Below are 20,043 nucleotides of genomic sequence, written 5' to 3'. Positions count from 1 at the left end.
GCTTGATGCCATCAAGCGATCGGTCTGCATAGAAGGTGCGCGGATGGCCTTCGCCCGTGTCAAGATACAATGGGCGAAGAGGGACACCGTCAAGCTCGCGACCGAAGGACCGCCCGCAGGCAAGGAGCACCGCATGCCCGAGCGGTATTTTGAAGATGTCCTGAAGGGATCCCGTATTGTAGAAGGGAAGTGTTCAAAAGACATTATCTTCGAATGAAATCATTCATATTGTCCTTTCCTGTATGATGAAAACAAGACTGATGTGTAATATAATGCTTGTTATTTTAAGATTTTACCTCTTGTGCGGCCGTTTTTATTAAATCTGAGAGTTGGCCAGCCGTCGGCTTCAGCCCCCATGTAGGTAGTACGGGGGTGTTTGGGATGGAATTTAAACACTCTTTATCCAGAAATTTGGTCCTTGAAGGAGGTGTTTAGCACAACGAACTAGGCAATCGGACTATGTGGCTTTATCACCCTCACTTAGCCATAGCAGTATGACAATAGAAATTTAGGCGCAGCCCCTAGTATTCGTGAGTCCGGACTAGGGTATTGTAAACACCTGATCGGGTAAAGACCGATTCGTCGCAGAATGCGGAAAAAATTGTAAAAGATTTGTAACCTCCGAACAGCTGACCGGCTCACGCTGCATCATGATAGTCAGTTTTCACCTTTCTCTACTGAGGTGCTCATCCGGATAAACCACGACACAATCGCAGTAGTTCTCCCTTTACTACCTTAACCGATATATATAGCGGAATGTAAGGTAGTAAGCACAGGAGCCGGGCAACCCAACTATTGACCAAAGACATTGTGACGCCCGGATAATTATGCTACAGCAACCCTCTGCTAATGATGTCGCGTCACTTCGATTATTGTTGCTAATCTCGCATTAGTTCGAAACCAATTCAAAATCAAGCAAACAATAAAAGTTTTCAAATAATAAAACTAAAATGTTCGGAGTGAACCAAATATTACATAGGTAATTATGGTGGAGAAACAACACCTTTATAAAATGTTTAAATGCTATAAGCTGAATAAAGCAGTAGCGAAAACTATTATTTAAATACTTTTAAATATTAATTAATTATGAAAACAAATTAGCTTGGGTAGCAAGTTAATGTGGCAGTGGCACATTTGGTAATATGAAATTAGGTGTCATTTTGGTATTTTGCTGAAACAAAAAAATAAAAGGAAACTAAAAGAAAATAGAAAAGAAAAATAAATAAAAGGTAAAGACAAAACATAAAAGAATAAAGAACTGGAGTTGTGGGGCACTATCTGGTTGGGCTTCAGTGCGAACAGTGCGTGGCCCAGCCCACCTCCTCCTCATCTCCTTCCTCATGTACAGGGGGATGGCGTGGCGCCCATCCGTGCCGCCGGTGGCGCCGTGCCGGCCATCCCGCGGCTCGGCGGATGGATAAGGCCACCCCCTGTGTGCCCTCTCCACGTTGGTGAAACCCTAGCCTCACAATCCCCTGCCCATGCTCGTTCCCCCCTCCTCGCTCACAACCGAGCGCGGTCCTCTCCGTGCCGCCGTCGATCCCGCGGACACCGTGTTCCACGGGCCTCGCGAGGGTGTCCAGCAACTGCGCCACCGTCACCTACATCATCTGCGAGGAGCGATTCATGCTGGAGCGCTCTACATCACACCCTTCGTCATCGTCTTCTTCTTCGGCAGCCACGCGACGTCGCCGTTGATTCGCAGCACCTCGATCCCCTCCGACTGCCCCGAGCCCTCCACGAGCATCCTTGTAAGCCCCACCATCGAACCCCCTCCTCCCCATCATCGCCATCGCTATACGTCGCTACCCCCGACGCGTCCGGAGCTCGCGCTCATGGTCGCGCTCGCCGCGCCTCTGCGTCGCACCCGGCACACGCCTCAATCCCCTGCTCGTCTGGCCGCACTCCCACGCACGCGTTGTGTGTCTTGGCCGCGCCTCGCCCTGCTTGGCCGTGCTTGCTGTTGTGCGCGCGCGCGCCCGCAGTCGCATGCTGCCGCTGTCCCTGCTAGCTGTCGCGTACTGCTCCGCCGCCCCCGTCGTGCCCGCCTTCGGCCTCCCATGGCATCACCGCTGCCGCCTCGGGCCGCCGCTCGAGCCACGCCTCTTGCCAGTCCCGACCGCCCGGCCTCGTTCCTGGCTGCAACCGCCGTCACGCGCTCGCTCACCCGCGTCCCTGCTGCCCGCTGCGCCCGCGTGCCCCCCGGCTATCTTGCTGATATTGTTGATGGTGCGCTGCTGCTCTCCACTAACCGCGCCGCCCGTTGTTGCTTCAGCGACGGCCGCCGTCCGTAGCTCGAACTGTTGCTGCTTGCCTGCTTTAGCCGCCACCATTACCCCTTGTACTAAATACTGATAAGTATTGTAGCTATGGTTAGCTTTATGAATATTGCACTGATTAGCCCTTTGTACAGCTCCTAAACAGCGACTAAATAATTGTTAACAGGGCTAAGAAAAATATGGGCAGGTAGTACACTTGACAAGCTCCAAGTTACCCCCTTGGACCAAATTCAAATAAGGCAGGAATTAAATCCTGTGAAAATCACAAAATCTTATGTTCGTATATTTTTGCAGTTTTTGGAATTTAACAACAAGTGACACTTTTCAAGCAAAATTTTGATTAAGCAAATGAACTCTAACAGTGATGCAATTGATACCATCTTTGTAGATCAAAGGAAAGTGGTCAATATTGATATAAGGCACTAATTCATAGGTTGGGCAGAACAATAGTTATAGCCTTTGGAAAACAGATAAGTGAAGTTTAAAAACTGAACAATTTCTCAGACTTAGCCAATTTTCAAGTATGCCAAATAGATGTTTGAATCTTGGGAAATTCGTAGAAATCCATCCGTAACTCGGATGAAAATACTTTGTACATGAAAGTTGCTCAGAACGACGAGACGAATCCGGATATGCAGCTCGTTCATCCGCCACACATCCCTAGCATAGCAAACACGCAACTTTCCCCCTCCGGTTCATCTGGCAAAAAACGCGAAACACCGGGAATACTTTCCCGGATGTTTCCCCCCTTCGCCGGTATCGCCTATCCCTACGTTAGGTAACCCCTAGCACAAGTATTGTCGCGTCTTGCTTTGTGTTACATTTGATTGCTCTGTTATTTATTGTGTTCCTCCTCCGTTACTCCTTTCCGGTAGACTCCGAGACCGCTGTCGATGTCCGTGTGTTCGACTACATTGAAGATGACCCCTCCTTGCCAAAGCAACCAGGCAAGCCCCCCCTCCCCCTTGATCACCAGATATCGCCTACTCTTATCTCTACTGCTTGCATTAGAGTAGTGTAGCATGTTACTGCTTTTCGTTAATCCTATCCTGATGCATAGCCTGTCATTGTTGCTACAGTTATTGATACCTTACCTGCAATCATAAATGCCTAGTATAGGATGCTAGTTTATCATCAGTGGCCCTACATTCTTGTCTGTCTTCCATCCTATACTATAGGGAGGTGATCACGGGTATATACTTATATACATATATATGATACATGTGATGACTAAAGATGGGTCGGCTCGTAGAGTACCCGCGAGTGATTCACAGATTGGGGGCTGAAAGGACATTTGTCCCGACGGCCCTCTGGGTGGATCTTTGTGGCGGAGCGACAGGGCAGGTTGAGACCACCTAGGAGAGAGGTGGGCCTGGCCCTGGTCGGCGTTCGCAGTTACTTCAAGATAACACGCTTAACAAGATCTTGGTATTTGATCTGAGTCTGGCCACTGGCCTATACGCACTAACCAACTACGCGGGAACAGTTATGGACACTCGACGTCGTGGTATCAGTCGAAGCCTTCGTGACGTCAGTGACTGAGCGGTGCGCGCCGGGTTGGACTGGAACGCCTGCTCTTGTATAAGGGAGGCTAGGTCTGCTCGCCGGCCGCGTATGCAACGTGCAGGTGTGCAATGGGCGATGGGCCCAGACCCCTGCACCATAGGATTTAGACCGGCGTGCTGACCTCTCTGTTATGCCTAGGTAGGGCTGCGACGTGTTGATCTTCCGAGGCCGGGCATGACCCAAAAAAGTGTGTCCGGACAAAGGGGATCGAGCGTGTTGGGAAATGTGGTGCACCCCTGCAGGGAAGTTAATCTATTCGAATAGCCGTGATCTTCGGTAACAGGATGACTTGGAGTTGTACATTGACCTTATGACAACTAGAACCGGTTACTTAATAAAACACACCATTTCAAGTGTCAGATACAACCCGGGGATCGCTCTCTAACAGGGCGACAAGGAGAGGATCGCTGGGTAGGATTATGCTACACGATGCTACTTGGTGAACTTACCTTCTATTCTCTTCTACATGCTGCAAGATGGAGGTGGCTAGAAGCGTAGTCTTCGAAAGGACTAGCTATCCCCCTCTTATTCCGGCATTCTGCAGTTTAGTCCACATATGATACCCCTTTTCCATTTGATACCAATGCATGCATATGTAGTGTAGCTCCTTGCTTGCGAGTACTTTGGATGAGTACTCACGGTTGCTTTGCTCCCCCTTTTCCCCGTTTCTATACCCGATTGTTGCGACCAGACGATGGAGTCCAGGAGCCAGATGCCACCGTCGACAATGACTCCTACTACACAGGAGGTGCCTACTACTACGTGCAGGCCGCTGACGATGACCAGGAGTATTTTAGGAGGATCCCAGGCAGGAGGCTTGCGCCTCTTTCGATCTGTATCCCAGTTTGTGCTAGCCTTCTTAAGGCAAACTTGTTTACTTATGTCTGTACTCAGATATTGTTGCTTTCGCTAACTCGTCTATGATCGAGCTCTTGTATTCGAGCCCTCGAGGCCCCTGGCTTGTAATATGATGCTTGTATAACTTATTTTTATTTGTAGAGTTGTGTTGCGATATCTTCCCATGAGTCTTTGATCTTGATCGTACACGTTTACGTCTATGATTAGTGTACGGTCAAATCGGGGGCGTCACAAGTTGGTATCAAAGCCGACTGCCTGTAGGAATCCCCCTTCCAACTCCTTGGCCGAAGTTGAGTCTAGTCATTGCAAAACCTTTACTAACATGGATGTGTGTCTTACGGGCCCACGTCGCCAATTGGGTGGTAGTAGGATCTTTTATTCCTCGTCTATACTCTGGGACTCTAATCTCTCTTCTATTCGGGTTTAAATAGTTTTACTAACTCTAACATTAGGATCTCGCGATCACCTCCACCCGGAGAGCCCCTTACTACAGATGATCGCCTGCTGCACCAGAAGATTCCTAAGATAGTCTACGATGTTCTCTCGAGACTTTGTGCCATCGCTTTTGCAATTCCCTTTCGTCGATAAACCCCCTATGGATAACCACGTACACTTGTCATTCATACAATCATTCCCCGTTGATCTTGTTATTATAAGATACCTTAAAATTCTCTCTACTGTTCCGAGAATACTTTGTGCCTACTGCCTTGCAGTTCTTTACCACATGAATACCCCTATGGATATTTCCTCGCACTTACCGAGTATCCGCTCATCCCCAGTTGTTCAGGTGTTTCACAAAGGTCTTCGAAATACCATTCGATCTCCTGAAAATCATCAACAGCCTATTGCTCTTGAAATTCTTACTCGCTTGCATTATGATTGATCCCATAAGTATGGTAATCTTATTGGCATCCTTAGTCATTATCGGTTTGAGTCTGTTGAATCAATATGTTGTGAATGCTCGCAATCGTTAATCAGATCCTTCATTTCGTCCTTCCGGCTCAGACGTCATTTTAAACATGAGCTAGATCTCGACCAATCACATTGCCTTCGATTGTACCCCTAAGGCTATTCAACTTATCCATCCCTAACCAGAGCATTGCTTCTGATCCCTTGTCTTGGAATTCATAATTCCTTTGCATTTGAGCTTTGAGTTAGTCAATTGCTTCTATAATCTGATCTCCTTGCATTATTTCTTCCTCTGGTTGAGTACCAATGCTCACATCAGATCCCTTGTGGACCACCAGACCCTTTGTCAGAAATTTATCCGACAATGTCCTTCATATTCAATAAGCTTGTGAGCCTTTCCTCGGATACATAATGCCTTTGGTAAATTGTATCCTCTCCTTTTGTCAACCATGCTCTACCTTCGAGCTTGTGTTATTTACTCCTGAAGTTTGCGGTATATGTTCCTAAGATGCCCTGATGGGTTGAACCAACACCTTCCCTAATCTGATTGAACCTGTAAGATTTCACGGGCCATACTTATCTGGTATTGCACCAGGTAAAACTTTCAACAACTAATGCCATTTTTGAAACACGAGAAGTGAATGGAAGGTTATACATTGAATAAGTGGGAGTCGACCTTGAACTTTGTGTTCATGCCCATGGACACGATGTACATCCTATCATGGAAGCTTCTCTTAAATTAATTATTTTCTTGGTATAAGTTCATATTATATCTGGGATCTGATCTTTTGCAACCATGGTTCTAGCCATATTGATACTCTTTGATTCCATTTCTCGGACAAGTTGAAGTACTTGTCTTCTGTAGATCATTGCACATGTCCAACATTTACTTTGATCTAACGTCGAGTATTACACTCTGGTATCTCGAGATTATCACGAAACTACATAACCTCTTATGAGTTCTTCATCAAATATTAATTCTCGTCAATTCCAATTTTCACTGGGTTCTGAGTTGTTATTCACTTCAGGACACCGATAAGTGAATCAATTCCGCACTCCGAATCAATAACTCTAAGTAATTTTCATTGCTTACGAGTTTAATAATCCTTTAAGTCATTCCTAGCCTGATTGCTATATCATTATCGTGCTAAATTTTAACCGTGCTACCTGGTCCTTCCCGTACCACAATTTTCAACGGTGAGCTAATCTTACGCCGATCTTCTTCGTCGTATCATTTCGCCTTGAACATCAAGCTTGATTTCGAGTTTGTGTCGTACCCCTTGTTACAATAACCTTTTGCTTCATCATTCCTTTGACTTGATGTCGTCACCGATCGATTACATCTTCATGAAATCTCGCCACAAATGTGTTGTGCACATCATCAACATTCTGAGCTCTTCCAAGATATCTATCAAATTCTGGATGAGAAATACCATCCTTTGCCCTTGATGATGTGGGTTATCATCGAAAACATTATTGCATTCCCTCCAACACAAAACTTGTTCTTGTTTTGTGTTGTACCTTGAGCTCCTTGCTATCCAACTTATGTTATGTTCTACCGTGAAGTATTACCATTTTTATGTCAAGAATGATGTGAGGATTGCTCCACCCCCTTCAAAATTCTTGGTATAGTGATACTTCTCACCATCACCATTCCTTCTTGGTCCCCGTGTTGATTCTAACCGGGATACCAACAAGCGAACGGTGTAGCTTGAATTGAAGTTATTGGTTGACCGTTCATTCTTAGACTATTGATTATTGAATCACCATTCTAACATTGATCATGCTACCTAAGGCTATATTTCGGGCGCACTTTTCAACCAATGTTTATTTGTGTATGTTTTTCCTTGAGCATACATCATTATATCATTTGATATGACAAATGTTATCTCCTTGTTCACATAATTGTAGAAATCCATCTTTTTGGAAATCTCGATGATATGTCGCTGAGTCCGTCAGCCACCTCCTCATCCTCTCCTTGGCTTAATGATGAACCCTTGTTAGGAACTCGCTTCCATATTTCATTTCCCGAGAATCATATAATGACATCTCGTCAATTGTGTTGCACCTCTTCTTCTCAGGCATCCAGAGTCCGGGGTATCCTGACACCAATCGAATCTGAATCTCGGTCGGATATGATGGTTGGAACATAATTCCAAGAGTTATAACGCTGGTCTTTTATGACCCGATAAGGTGATGTCATGCCTAGCACACCTGGCTGAAGGCCCTATTGTTATAGTTTCCTTTTTAGCAGGGTTATCCATTCTTCCATGAGGAAATTATAAGACTTAATCTATAAGTTGATCCTGACAAATCCTTTGAGTATCTAAAGTCTGACCTTTGCTTGAATAATATGGCAATGCTATCTCGAAGCATGTCTGTGATACTCCGATCATCAATAAGAACAATTGAAGCACAATGCAAAATTTTCTTTATCAATTATCCAAACACCATTGTATGGGTAATGTCATGAAATTTCTCTCCCCTTACCTAAAAGGGTTTTCTACTTTATATCCTGTCATGGATATCATGCTCTGCTTATCCTTGGGAAGGATATACCCCTGAAATATGTGTTTAAACACATTGTCTTTTCCTTGTTCTATTTAATCTGATAATCGCATTTTCCTCTCCATTGTTTTGTTTAACCTTTCTTGTAACCTGACTTAGCTGAGCAGCAATAAGTTCTTTCTTAGTTGAGCACCTCCTTGTACCACTCTGTCAGTAAAGACCTTGTTACTTTTGTTGATGACCTTCCTGTAACCACCGATGGACGAGAACTTTGCCAATTGGTATGCCTCGTTCAACAAGCAGGAAAATGGTTCTCTTCGTCCCTCGCCCTTGGTACCGATGTTGTTGCCGACATAACTGACAATCTATTCTCAGACATGCCTTGCTATCATGACCGTGCATGATGAAAGCGCCCTCCCTACTTTGTAACCCACATGGTGGGCCCATAACCCACAGTTCCACAGGATCGAAACCTGACTCTCCTGTACATCCCTGTTTCAAAGTTATCCCTTGCATTTGGTTTCATATGCAATTCGCGAGCCACCTTCCTAGTGATCTATTCTGGTATCAGATGCAATACTTATTCTCGTTGCCCTGAAACCCCTTTCACCTTCTAATTAGGCATCGACGATTGCCTGGCCGATTCCTTATTGTACCTTCTTACTTTGCTCTCGATGTTATCCTAAGTTACAACTCGAGAGTTACCTTTGGGCCAAAATCCGTGAGCTAATTACCGAATATTAGACCTTGTAGACATCTGTCCTTGTAGTTTTCCCTCCTATCCTTTAGTAAGTACGATGGAGTTCCTGAAGAAAGGGTGACGACTTAGTCATGATGGCCTGAAACAGAGGAATCAAAACGACAATGTAATGGATCAACCTCTTCGAGAAGAGAAACCAACACCAAGAAGACCCATTAGAATTTCATAACCAAATCCCTTCCCCCTTAGTCCCGCTCCTAAATCTCAGGACAAGATTTCTTGTAGTGGAGGAGAATTGCGACGCCCGGATAATTAAGCTACAACAACCCTCTGCTAATGATGTCGCGTCACTTCGATTATTGTTGCTAATCTTGCTTTAGTTCGAAACCAATTCAAAATCAAGCAAACAATAAAAGTTTTCAAATATTAAAACTAAAATGTCCGGAGTGAACCAAATATTGCATAGGTAATTATGGTGGAGAAACCACACCTTTATAAAATGTTTAAATGCTACAAGCCGAATAAAGCAGTAGCGAAAACTATTATTTAAATACTTTTAAATATTAATTAATTATGAAAACAAATTAGCTTGGGTAGCAAGTTAATGTGCCAGTGGCACATTTGGTAATATCAAATTAGGTGTCATTTTGGTATTTTGCTAAAACAAAAAAATAAAAGGAAACTAAAAGAAAATAGAAAAGAAAAATAAATAAAAGGTAAAGACAAAACATAAAAGAATAAAGAACTGGAGTTGTGGGGCACTATCTGGTTGGGCTTCAATGCGAACAGTGCGTGGCCCAGCCCACCTCCTCCTCATCTCCTTCCTCCTGTACAGGGGGATGGCGGGGCGCCCATCCGTGCCGCCGGTGGCGCCGTGCCGGCCATCCCGCAGCTCGGCGGATGGATAAGGCCACCCCCTGTGCGCCCTCTCCCCATTGGTGAAACCCTAGCCTCACAATCCCCTGCCCATGCTCGTTCCCCCCTCCTCGCTCACAACCGAGCGCGGTCCTCTCTGTGCCGCCGTCGATCCCGCGGCCGCCGTGTTCCACGAGCCTCAGCTAAGCCCCCGAGTGTGAGGTTTGCTCATCGCTCGGTAGGATTTTTGAAACTTAGGCGAAACGGGTTCGTGGTTAAGACTCCGGGTGAGAGGCTTGCTTATCACTCGGTAGGGTTTTTGAAACTTAGGCGAGTACTGGACTTCTGCTAAGCCCCCGAGTGTGAGGTTTGCTCATCGCTCAGTAGGATTTTTTTAAAACTTAGGCGAGTACTGGACTGCAGCTAAGCCCTCGGGTGAGAGGCTTGCTCATCACTCGGTAGGATTTTTTTAAAACTTAGGCGAGTACTGGAATGCAGCTAAGCCCCCGAGTGAGAGGCTTGCTCATCACTCGGTAGGATTTTTTAAAACTTAGGCGAGTACTGGACTGCAGCTAAGCCCCCCGAGTGAGAGGCTTGCTCATCACTCGGTAGGATTTTTTTAAAACTTAGGCGAGTACTGGACTGCAGCTAAGCCCCCGAGTGAGAGGCTTGCTCATCATTCGATAGGATTTTTTAAACTTAGGCGAAACGGATCCGCAGCTAAGCCCCCGAGTGAGAGGCTTGTCCATAACTCGGTAGGATTTTTTAAACTTAGGCGAAACGGATTCGCAGCTAAGCCACCCACTGGGGGATTTCAGAAACAAACGTAAACAATCGACAATCTTTTTAGAAGACTGTAAAACTCTTGTCTTTGATAAACAAACTATAAAGGTCTTATTACATCTCAACAGACTGAGTGCTTAAGTATAAAAGGGGCGGAGCAGCTCCGCATTCCAGGCGCACGGCTCGTCTTTCTTGTGCTCGACGTCGTAGAGGTGGTACGCTCCATTGTGGAGCACTCTGGTGACCACGAAGGGGCCTTCCCAAGAGGGAGCAAGCTTGTGTGGTTTCTGCTGATCCACTCGGAGAACTAAGTCTCCCTCTTGAAATGCTCGACCCCTCACGTTTTTGGCATGGAATCGACGCAGGTCTTGCTGCGCGCGGCTCGTCTTTCTTGTGCTCGACGTCGTAGAGGTGGTACGCTCAATTGTGGAGCACTCTAGTGACCACGAAGGGGCCTTCCCAAGAGGGAGCAAGCTTGTGTGGTTTCTGTTGATCCACTCGGAGAACTAAGTCTCCCTCTTGAAATGCTTGACCCCTCACATTTTTGGCATGGAATCGACGCAGGTCTTGCTGATAGATGGTTGATCGGATCAAGGCCATCTCTCTTTCTTCTTCCAGGAGGTCAACTGCATCCTGCCTTGCTTGTTCTGCTTCTTCCTATGTGAACAGCTCGACTCGGGGTGCATTGTGGAGCAAGTCACTCGGAAGTACAGCTTCGGCTTCATAAACCAAGAAAAATGGGGTTCTACCAGTCGACCGATTGGGAGTTGTCCTCAATCCCCATAATACTGATGGAAGTTCATCGACCCAGGCTCCTGCTGCGTGTTTGAGGTCGCGCATCAGTCGGGGTTTCAGTCCTTTGAGAATCAATCCATTTGCTCTTTCAGCTTGCCCATTCGACTGGGGGTGGGCGACTGAGGCATAGTCGACTCGAGTACCTTGTGAAGCACAGAAAGTCCTGAACTCATCAGAATCGAAGTTTGACCCGTTGTCAGTGATGATGTTGTGTGGAACACCATATCTGAATGTTATCTCTCTGATGAAACCGACAGCAGTACTGGCATCAAGGTTCTTGATAGGCTTGGCTTCAATCCACTTAGTGAACTTGTCGACTGCTACAAGCACATGAATGAATCCACTCCTGCCAGTCCTCAAAGGTCCAACCATATCCAACCCCCAAACAGCAAAAGGCCAGACGAGTGGAATGGTCTTCAGGGCTGACGCAGGCTTGTGAAACATGTTGGAGTAAAATTGGCAACCTTCATATTTGTCGACTATTTCTTGTGCCATCTCATTTTCCCGAGGCCAGTAAAATCCCGCTCGGTATGCTTTGGCCATAATGGTCCGAGAGGACGCATGGTGGCCGCAGGTCCCCGAGTGGATATCATTGAGGATCACTCGACCTTCTTCAGGTGTTATGCATTTCTGGCAAACTCCAGTCACACTTTCTCTGAACAACTGTCCTCTTATCACAGTAAAGGCCTTAGATCGACGGACGATCTGTCGAGCCTCTTCTTCATCTTCTGGGAGTTCTCTTCTAAGAATGTATGTGATATATCTATTGTCCAATCAGGGTTGATGACCAAAACTTCCATGATCAAGTCGACCACGGTTGGAATCTCGATTTCAGTCGGATCGGTGGCACTCTTTAGCTGTGGGGGCTCTTCGGTGAAGGGATCTTCTTGAACTGAAGGGGTATGAATATGCTCCAGGAACACATTACTGGGAATGGCTTCTCTCTTGGAGCCTATCTTTGCCAGATCATCGGCTGCTTGATTTTTTAGTCGAGGGATGTGATGGAGCTCTAACCCCTCGAACCTCTTTTCTAACTTCCTTACTGTGTTGCAATAACTAGTCATGGCTGGGCTTCTGACGTCCCACTCCTTCATCACATGATTGACCACTAAATCCGAGTCGCCATAGACCATGAGGCGACGGACGCCGAGTGAAATGGCCATACGCAATCCATACAGAAGTGCCTCGTATTCAGCCTCATTATTGGAGTCAAAGTGAATCTGGAGAACATAACTGAGTTTGTCACCACGGGGGGAGACCAAAACCACTCCAGCACCGGAACCATTCAGCATCTTGGACCCATCGAAGAACATGGTCTAATGCTCCGAGTGAATGTGGGCCAGAAGTTGCTGTTAGATCCACTTGGCGAGGAAATCAGCTATTGCTTGGGACTTAATAGCCTTCTTTGCTTCAAACTTGATATCCAGGGGAAGGAGTTCAATCGCCCACTTTGCCACTCGACCAGTTGCATCTCTGTTGTTCAAAATCTCTGATAATGGAGCATCGCTGACGACTGTAACAGAATGATCAGAGAAATAGTGTGCAACCTTCTTTGTGGTCATGTAAATTCCATAAACAAGCTTTTGATAATGGGGATATCTTTGCTTTGATGGAGTCAGAACTTCAGAAACGTAATATACTGGCGCTGAACTTTATAAGTTTTTCCTTCTTCTTCCCGCTCGACCGTGAGTACTGTACTGACAACTTATCAAGTGGCTGCAATGTAAAGAAGTAAAGGCTCTTTGCTGATTGGTGCAGCAAGCACCGGCTGGGTGGAAAGCAGGGCTTTGAGCTCTACAAACGATGCATCAGCTTCGGGAGTCCACTCGAACTTATCAGACTTCTTCATCAGTCGGTAAAGAGGCAGTGCCTTTTCACCGAGACGAGAAATGAATCGACTCAAGGCGGCCAAACAACCGGTAAGCTTCTGGACATCGTGCACACGCACGGGGCGTTTCATCCGAAGAATGGTACCAACTTTTTCTAGGTTAGCGTCGATTCCTCGTTCGGAAACGAGAAAACCGAGTAACTTTCCACCACGAACTCCGAATGTGCACTTTGATGGATTAAGCTTGATATCATACCTTCTGAGATTGGCAAAGGTTTCAGCAAGGTCAGCCAACAGGTCGGAACCTGTACGTGACTTGACTACAATGTCATCCATGTATGCTTCCACATTCCGACTGATTTGAGTGAGCAGACACTTCTGGATCATCCTCATGAATGTGGCTCCGACGTTCTTCAGGCCGAATGGCATAGCGACATAACAGAAACATCCGAATGGAGTGATGAAAGCCGTTTTTATCTCATCGGGTCCATACAGTCGGATCTGATGGTAACCGGAATAGGCGTCCAAGAAGGACAAACGCTCAAACCCCGCAGTTGAGTCGACAATTTGGTCGATGCGGGGAAGAGGAAAATGATCTTTCGGACAGGCCCGATTGATATGCTTGAAGTCAATGCACATGTGAAGCGAATCATCCTTCTTGGGGACCATGACAACATTGGCGAGCCACTCGGAGTGGTAAATCTCTCAGATGAACTAAGCTGCCAGGAGCCGAGCTACCTCCTCGCCAATTGCTTTTCTCTTCTGGATGGCGGACCGTCGGAGATGTTGCTTGACTGGTTTTACTTTCGGGTCGACTCGCAAACGATGCTCAGCCAGTTCCCTGGGTACACCCGGCATGTCAGAGGGTTTCCATGCAAAGATGTCCCAGTTCTCACGGAGGAACTGGATGAGCGCTTCTTCCTATTTGTTGTCGAGTGTTGACGAGATATGGGTCGGAGTAGCATTGGGATCGGTCGGGTGAATATGAATCGGCTTCGTTTCCCCTGACGATTGAAATGCAGAGTCTGTCGCAGGCTTCTTGGCTCGCAGCAAATCACTCGGATCTGTGTTTTTCTGATACTCTTGCAGTTCCACTACTGCCATCTGCGCATCGGCAATTTTTGAGCCCTTCTGGAAGCACTCTTCTGCCTTTTGCCGATTGCCAGTGATAGTGATTACTCCTCTGGGGCCAGGCATCTTTACTTTGAGATACACGTAACATGGTCGAGCCATAAAACGTGCATAAGCGGGTCTCCCCAGAATGGCATGGTAAGCACTCTTGAAATCCACTACCTCAAACATCAACTTTTCCGTGCGGTAATTCTTAGAATCACCGAAAACCACATCAAGGGCTATCTGGCCGAGTGACTGAGCCTTCTTGCCAGGTATAATACCGTGGAAACTCATGTTGCTTTCACTAATCTTGGACATCGGAATGCCCATTCTCTTCAAGGTTTCAGCATAAAGGATATTCAGGCCACTGCCACCATCCATCAGCACTTTAGTCAGTCGAGTGCCTTCGACTACTGGGTCGACCACCAGTGCTTGCCTCCCAGGGGTGGCTATATGCGTTGGGTGGTCCGATTGGTCAAACGTGATGGCCGTCTGGGACCACTTCAAATAACTGGGTGTTGCTGGAGCAACCATGTTCACCTCCCTGTTAATAACCTTCAATCGATTTTTGCTTTCAACATCAGCAAAAATCATCAGTGTGGAATTGACATTGGGAAAACCATCATCATCTTCTTCCCTATCCTCACCTCCGTCCGACTCCTTTTCCTTTTCCTTGGGTTGTTTCTCTCGAAACTGCTGGGTCATGAAACGACACTGTCGAGTGGTGTGTTTAGGGTAAATGATGTTCCCTTCTTCATCTTTTTTGGTATGAATATGGCATGGTAAATCCAACACGCCATTCCCATCTTTATCCTTAACTTTTTTGGGAGTCCAAGGCCCTTTGGGCTTTCCTTTGAACTTTCCTTGGGTAATAGCTAAAGCTTCACTAGGAGCAGCTGGTTCGGCTTTTCGCTTCTGTTTCCGACTGGAATTCCCTCCTCTGGTTTCTTGGGCGACTATTTTGTGTTCCACCGACTAACATGCACAAGTTGCATAAACATGTCCTTGTGGACCTTCGAATTTCAGTAGGAGCTTGATCAGAAGTATCTTGATCATCATCATTAACTTCCTCTCTAGTCGGTGCAGGCACCTCAGGAACATTTTCTTGAGTTGTGCCCTTTCCCGGTTCAAGAGGTAATACTTCATCAAGTTCTACTTTCCTCCCACTTACTTCTTTCGAGAGAAACTCTTTCTCTAGAAAGGACCCATTCTTGCCAACAAAGATCTTGCCTTCGGATCTGAGGTAGAAGGTATACCCAATAGTTTCTTTAGGGTATCCTATGAAGACGCATTTTTCCGATTTGGGTTCGAGCTTTTCAGATTGAAGTTTCTTGACATAAGCATCGCATCCCCAAACTTTTAGAAACGACAGCTTAGGTTTCTTCCCAAACCATAATTCATACGGTGTCGTCTCAACGGATTTCGACGGCGCCCTATTTAAAGTGAATGCGGCAATCTCTAAAGCATATCCCCAAAAAGATAGCGGTAAATCGGTAAGAGACATCATAGATCGCACCATATCTAATAGAGTGCGATTACGACGTTCGGACACACCATTACGCTGAGGTGTTCCAGGCGGCGTGAGCTGTGAAACTATTCCACATTTTCTTAAGTGTGTGCCAAACTCATGACTCAAGTATTCTCCTCCACAATCTGATCGCAGGAACTTGATTTTCCTGCCACGTTGATTCTCAACCTCACTCTAAAATTCCTTGAACTTTTCAAAGGTCTCAGACTTGTGTTTCATTAAGTAGACATACCCATATCTACTCAAGTCATCAGTGAGGGTGAGAACATAACGATAGCCACCGCGAGCCTCAATACTCATTGGACCGCACACATCAATATGTATGATTTCCAATAAGTTGGTTGCTCGCTCCATTGTTCCTGAGAACGGAGTCTTGGTCATTTTACCCATGAGGCGTGGTTCACACGTGTCAAATGATTCGTAATCAAGAGACTCTAAAAGTCCATCTGCATGGAGCTTCTTCATGCGTTTGACACCTATGTGACCAAGGCGGCAGTGCCACAAGTATGTGGGACTATCATTATCAATCTTACATCTTTTGGTACTCACACTATGAACATGTGTAGCATTACGCTCGAGATTCATTAAGAATAAACCATTCACCATCGGAGCATGACCATAAAACATATCTCTCATATAAATAGAACAACCATTATTCTCGGATTTAAATGAGTAGCCATCTCGTATTAAACGAGATCCTGATACAATGTTCATGCTCAAACTTGGCACTAAATAACAATTATTGAGGTTCAAAACTAATCCCATAGGTAAATGTAGAGGTAGCGTGCCGACGGCGATCACATCGACCTTGGAACCATTCCCAACGTGCATCGTCACCTCGTCCTTCGCCAGTCTCCGCTTATTCCGCAGCTCCTGCTTTGAGTTACAAATGTGAGAAACTGCACCGGTATCAAATACCCAGGAGCTACTACGAGTACTGGTAAGGTACACATCAATTACATGTATATCACATATACCTTTCGTTTTGCCGGCCTTCTTGTCCGCTAAGTATTTGGGGCAGTTCCGCTTCCAGTGACCACTTTCCTTGCAATAAAAGCACTCAGTCTCGGGCTTGGGTCCATTCTTTGGCTTCTTCCCGGCAGCTTGCTTGCCGGGTGCGGCAACTCCCTTGCCGTCCTTCTTGAAGGTTTTCTTACCCTTGCCTTTCTTGAACTTAGTGGTTTTATTCACCATCAACACTTGATGTTCCTTTTTGACTTCTACCTCTGCTGATTTCAGCATTGCAAATACTTCAGGAATGGTCTTTTCCATCCCCTGCATATTGAAGTTCATCACAAAGCTCTTGTAGCTCGGTGGAAGCGACTGAAGGATTCTGTCAATGACCGCGTCATCCGGGAGATTAACTCCCAGCTGAGTCAAGCGGTTATGCAACCCAGACATAGTGAGTATGTGCTCACTGACAGAACTGTTTTCCTCCATCTTACAGCTGAAGAACTTGTCAGAGACTTGATATCTCTCGACCCGGGCATGAGCTTGGAAAACCATTTTCAGCTCTTCGAACATCTCATATGCTCCGTGTCTCTCAAAACGCTTTTGGAGCCCCGGCTCTAAGCTGTAAAGCATGCCGCACTGAACGAGGGAGTAGTCATCGGTACGTGCCTGCCAAGCGTTCATAACGTCTTGTTCTGCAGGGAGAACAGGTGCGTCACCCAGCGGTGCTTGTAGGACATAATCTTTCTTGGCAGCTATGAGGATGACCCTCAGGTTCCGGACCCAGTCCGTGTAGTTGCTGCCATCGTCTTTCAGCTTGGTTTTCTCTAGGAACGCGTTGAAGTTGAGGACTACGTTGGCCATTTGATCTACAAGACATATTGTAAATATTTTAGGCTAAGTTCATGATAATTAAGTTCATCTAATCAAATTATAATGAACTCCCACTCAGATAGACATCCCTCCAGTCATCTAAGTATAACATGATCCGAGTTAACTAGGCTGTGTCCGATCATCACGTGAGACGGACTAGTCAACGTCGGTGAACATCTTCATGTTGATCGTATCTTCTATACGACTCATGCTCGACCTTTCGGTCTTCTGTGTTCCAAGGCCATGTCTGTATATGCTAGGCTCGTCAAGTCAACCTAAGTGTTTGCATGTGTAAATCTGTCTTACACCCGTTGTATGTGAACGTTAGAATCTATCACACCCGATCATCACGTGGTGCTTCGAAACAACAAACTGTCGCAACGGTGCACAGTTAGGGGGAACACTTTCTTGAAATTATTATGAGGGATCATCTTATTTACTACCGTCGTTCTAAGTAAACAAGATGCAAAAACATGATAAACATCACATGCAATCAAATAATAAAAGTGACATGATATGGCCAATATCACATAGCTCCTTTGATCTCCATCTTGGGGCTCCATGATCATCTTGTCACCGGCATGACACCATGATCTCCATCATCATGATCTCCATCATCGTGTCTCCATGAAGTTGCTTGCCAACTATTACTTCTACTACTATGGCTAACGCGTTTAGCAATAAAGTAAAGTAATTTACATGGCGTTTCTCAATGACACGCAGGTCATACAAAAAATAAAGACAACTCCTATGGCTCCTGCCGGTTGTCATACTCATCGACATGCAAGTCGTGATTCCTATTACAATAGCATGAACATCTCATACATCACATATATATCATTCATCATTCATCACAACTTTGGCCATATCACATCACAGAACACTTGCTGCAAAAACAAGTTAGACGTCCTCTAATTGTTGTTGCAAGTTTTACATGGCTGCAAAAGGGTTCTAGCAAGAACGTTTTCTTACCTACGTGAAAGCCACAACGTGATTTGTCAACTTCTATTTACCCTTCATAAGGACCCTTTTCATCGAATCCGCTCCAACTAAAGTGGGAGAGACAGACACCCGCCAGCCACCTTTATGCAACTTGTGCATGTTAGTCGGTGGAACCGGTCTCACGTAAGCGTATGTGTAAGGTTGGTCCGGGCCGCTTCATCCCACAATACCGCTGAAGCAAGATAAGACTAGTAGCGGCAAGAAAGTTGACAACATCTACGCCCATAACAAATTGTGTTCTACTCGTGCAAAGAGAACTACGCATAGACCTAGCTCATGATGCCACTGTTGGGGAACGTTGCAGAAAACAAAAAAATCCTACGGTTTCACCAAGATCCATCTAGGAGTTCATCTAGCAACGAGTGATCGGATTGCATCTACATACCTTTGTAGATCACGCGCGGAAGCGTTCAAAGAACGGGGATGAGGAAGGCGTACTCGACGTGATCCAAATCACCGGAGATCCTAGCGCCGAAAGGACGGCACCTCCGCGTTCAACACACGTACGATCAGCGTGACGTCTCCTTCTTCTTGATCCAGCAAGGGGGAAGGAGAAGTTGAGGAAGATGGCTCCAGCAGCAGCACAACGGCGTGGTGGTGATGGAGCTACAGTACTCCCGCAGGGCTTCGCCAAGCTCTATGGAGGAGGAGGATGTGTTGGAGAGGGAGAGGGAGGCACCAAAGGCGTGGGTTGAGAGGCCCTCCTTCCCCCACTATATATAGGGAGCCTAGGGAGGGGGCGCCGGCCCTAGGAGATGCAATCTCCTAGGGGGGCGGCGGCCAAGGGAGGAGTCCCTCCTCCCCAAGGCACCTAGGAGGTGCCTTCCCCTTTTAGGACTCTTCCTTTTCTTATCTCTTGGCGCATGGGCCTCTTGGGGCTGGTGCCCTTGGCCCATATAGGCCAAGGCGCACACCCCTACAGCCCATGTGGCCCCCCGGGGCAGGTGGCCCCACCCGGTGGACCCCCGGGACCCTTCCGGTGGTCCCGGTACAATACCGGTGACCCCGAAACTTGTCCCGACGGCCAAAATAGCACTTCCTATATATAATTCTTTACCTCCGGACCATTCCGGAACTCCTCGTGACGTCCGGGATCTCATCCGAGACTCCGAACAACATTCGGGTTACTGCATATACATATCCCTACAACCCTAGCGTCACCGAACCTTAAGTGTGTAGACCCTACGGGTTCGGGAGACATGTAGACATGACCGAGATCGCTCTCCGATCAATAACCAACAGCAGGATCTGGATACCCATGTTGGCTCCCACATGCTCCTCGATGATCTCATCGGATGAACCACGATGTCGAGGATTCAATCAATCTCGTATACAATTCCCTTCGTCAATCGGTATGTTACTTGCCCGAGATTCGATCGTCGGTATCCCAATACCTTGTTCAATCTCGTTACCGGCAAGTCACTTTACTCGTACCGTAATGCATGATCCCGTGACCAGACACTTGGTCACTTTGAGCTCATAATGATGATGTATT

At 46.4% G+C, this 20,043-nt stretch overlaps 1 long non-coding RNA gene across 1 annotated transcript; it reads left to right on the top strand.

The window, feature by feature from the left end:
• The first annotated feature begins 1,355 nt into the window (after positions 1–1,355).
• Positions 1,356–4,859, top strand: LOC147974973 (uncharacterized). The gene is made up of 3 exons (XR_015600438.1): positions 1,356–1,751; positions 3,155–3,226; positions 4,537–4,859. It is a non-coding gene; the product is annotated as an uncharacterized LOC147974973 (long non-coding RNA).
• The last annotated feature ends 15,184 nt before the right edge of the window (positions 4,860–20,043 follow it).

Source organism: Triticum urartu, chromosome 4A (assembly GCF_056163025.1).
Source record: "Triticum urartu cultivar PI428250 chromosome 4A, HENAU_Tu73, whole genome shotgun sequence".
Taxonomy (NCBI): Eukaryota; Viridiplantae; Streptophyta; class Magnoliopsida; order Poales; family Poaceae; genus Triticum; species Triticum urartu.
Note: the sequence above shows the minus strand (reverse complement) of the source record. Positions and strands in the feature narration are given on the sequence as shown.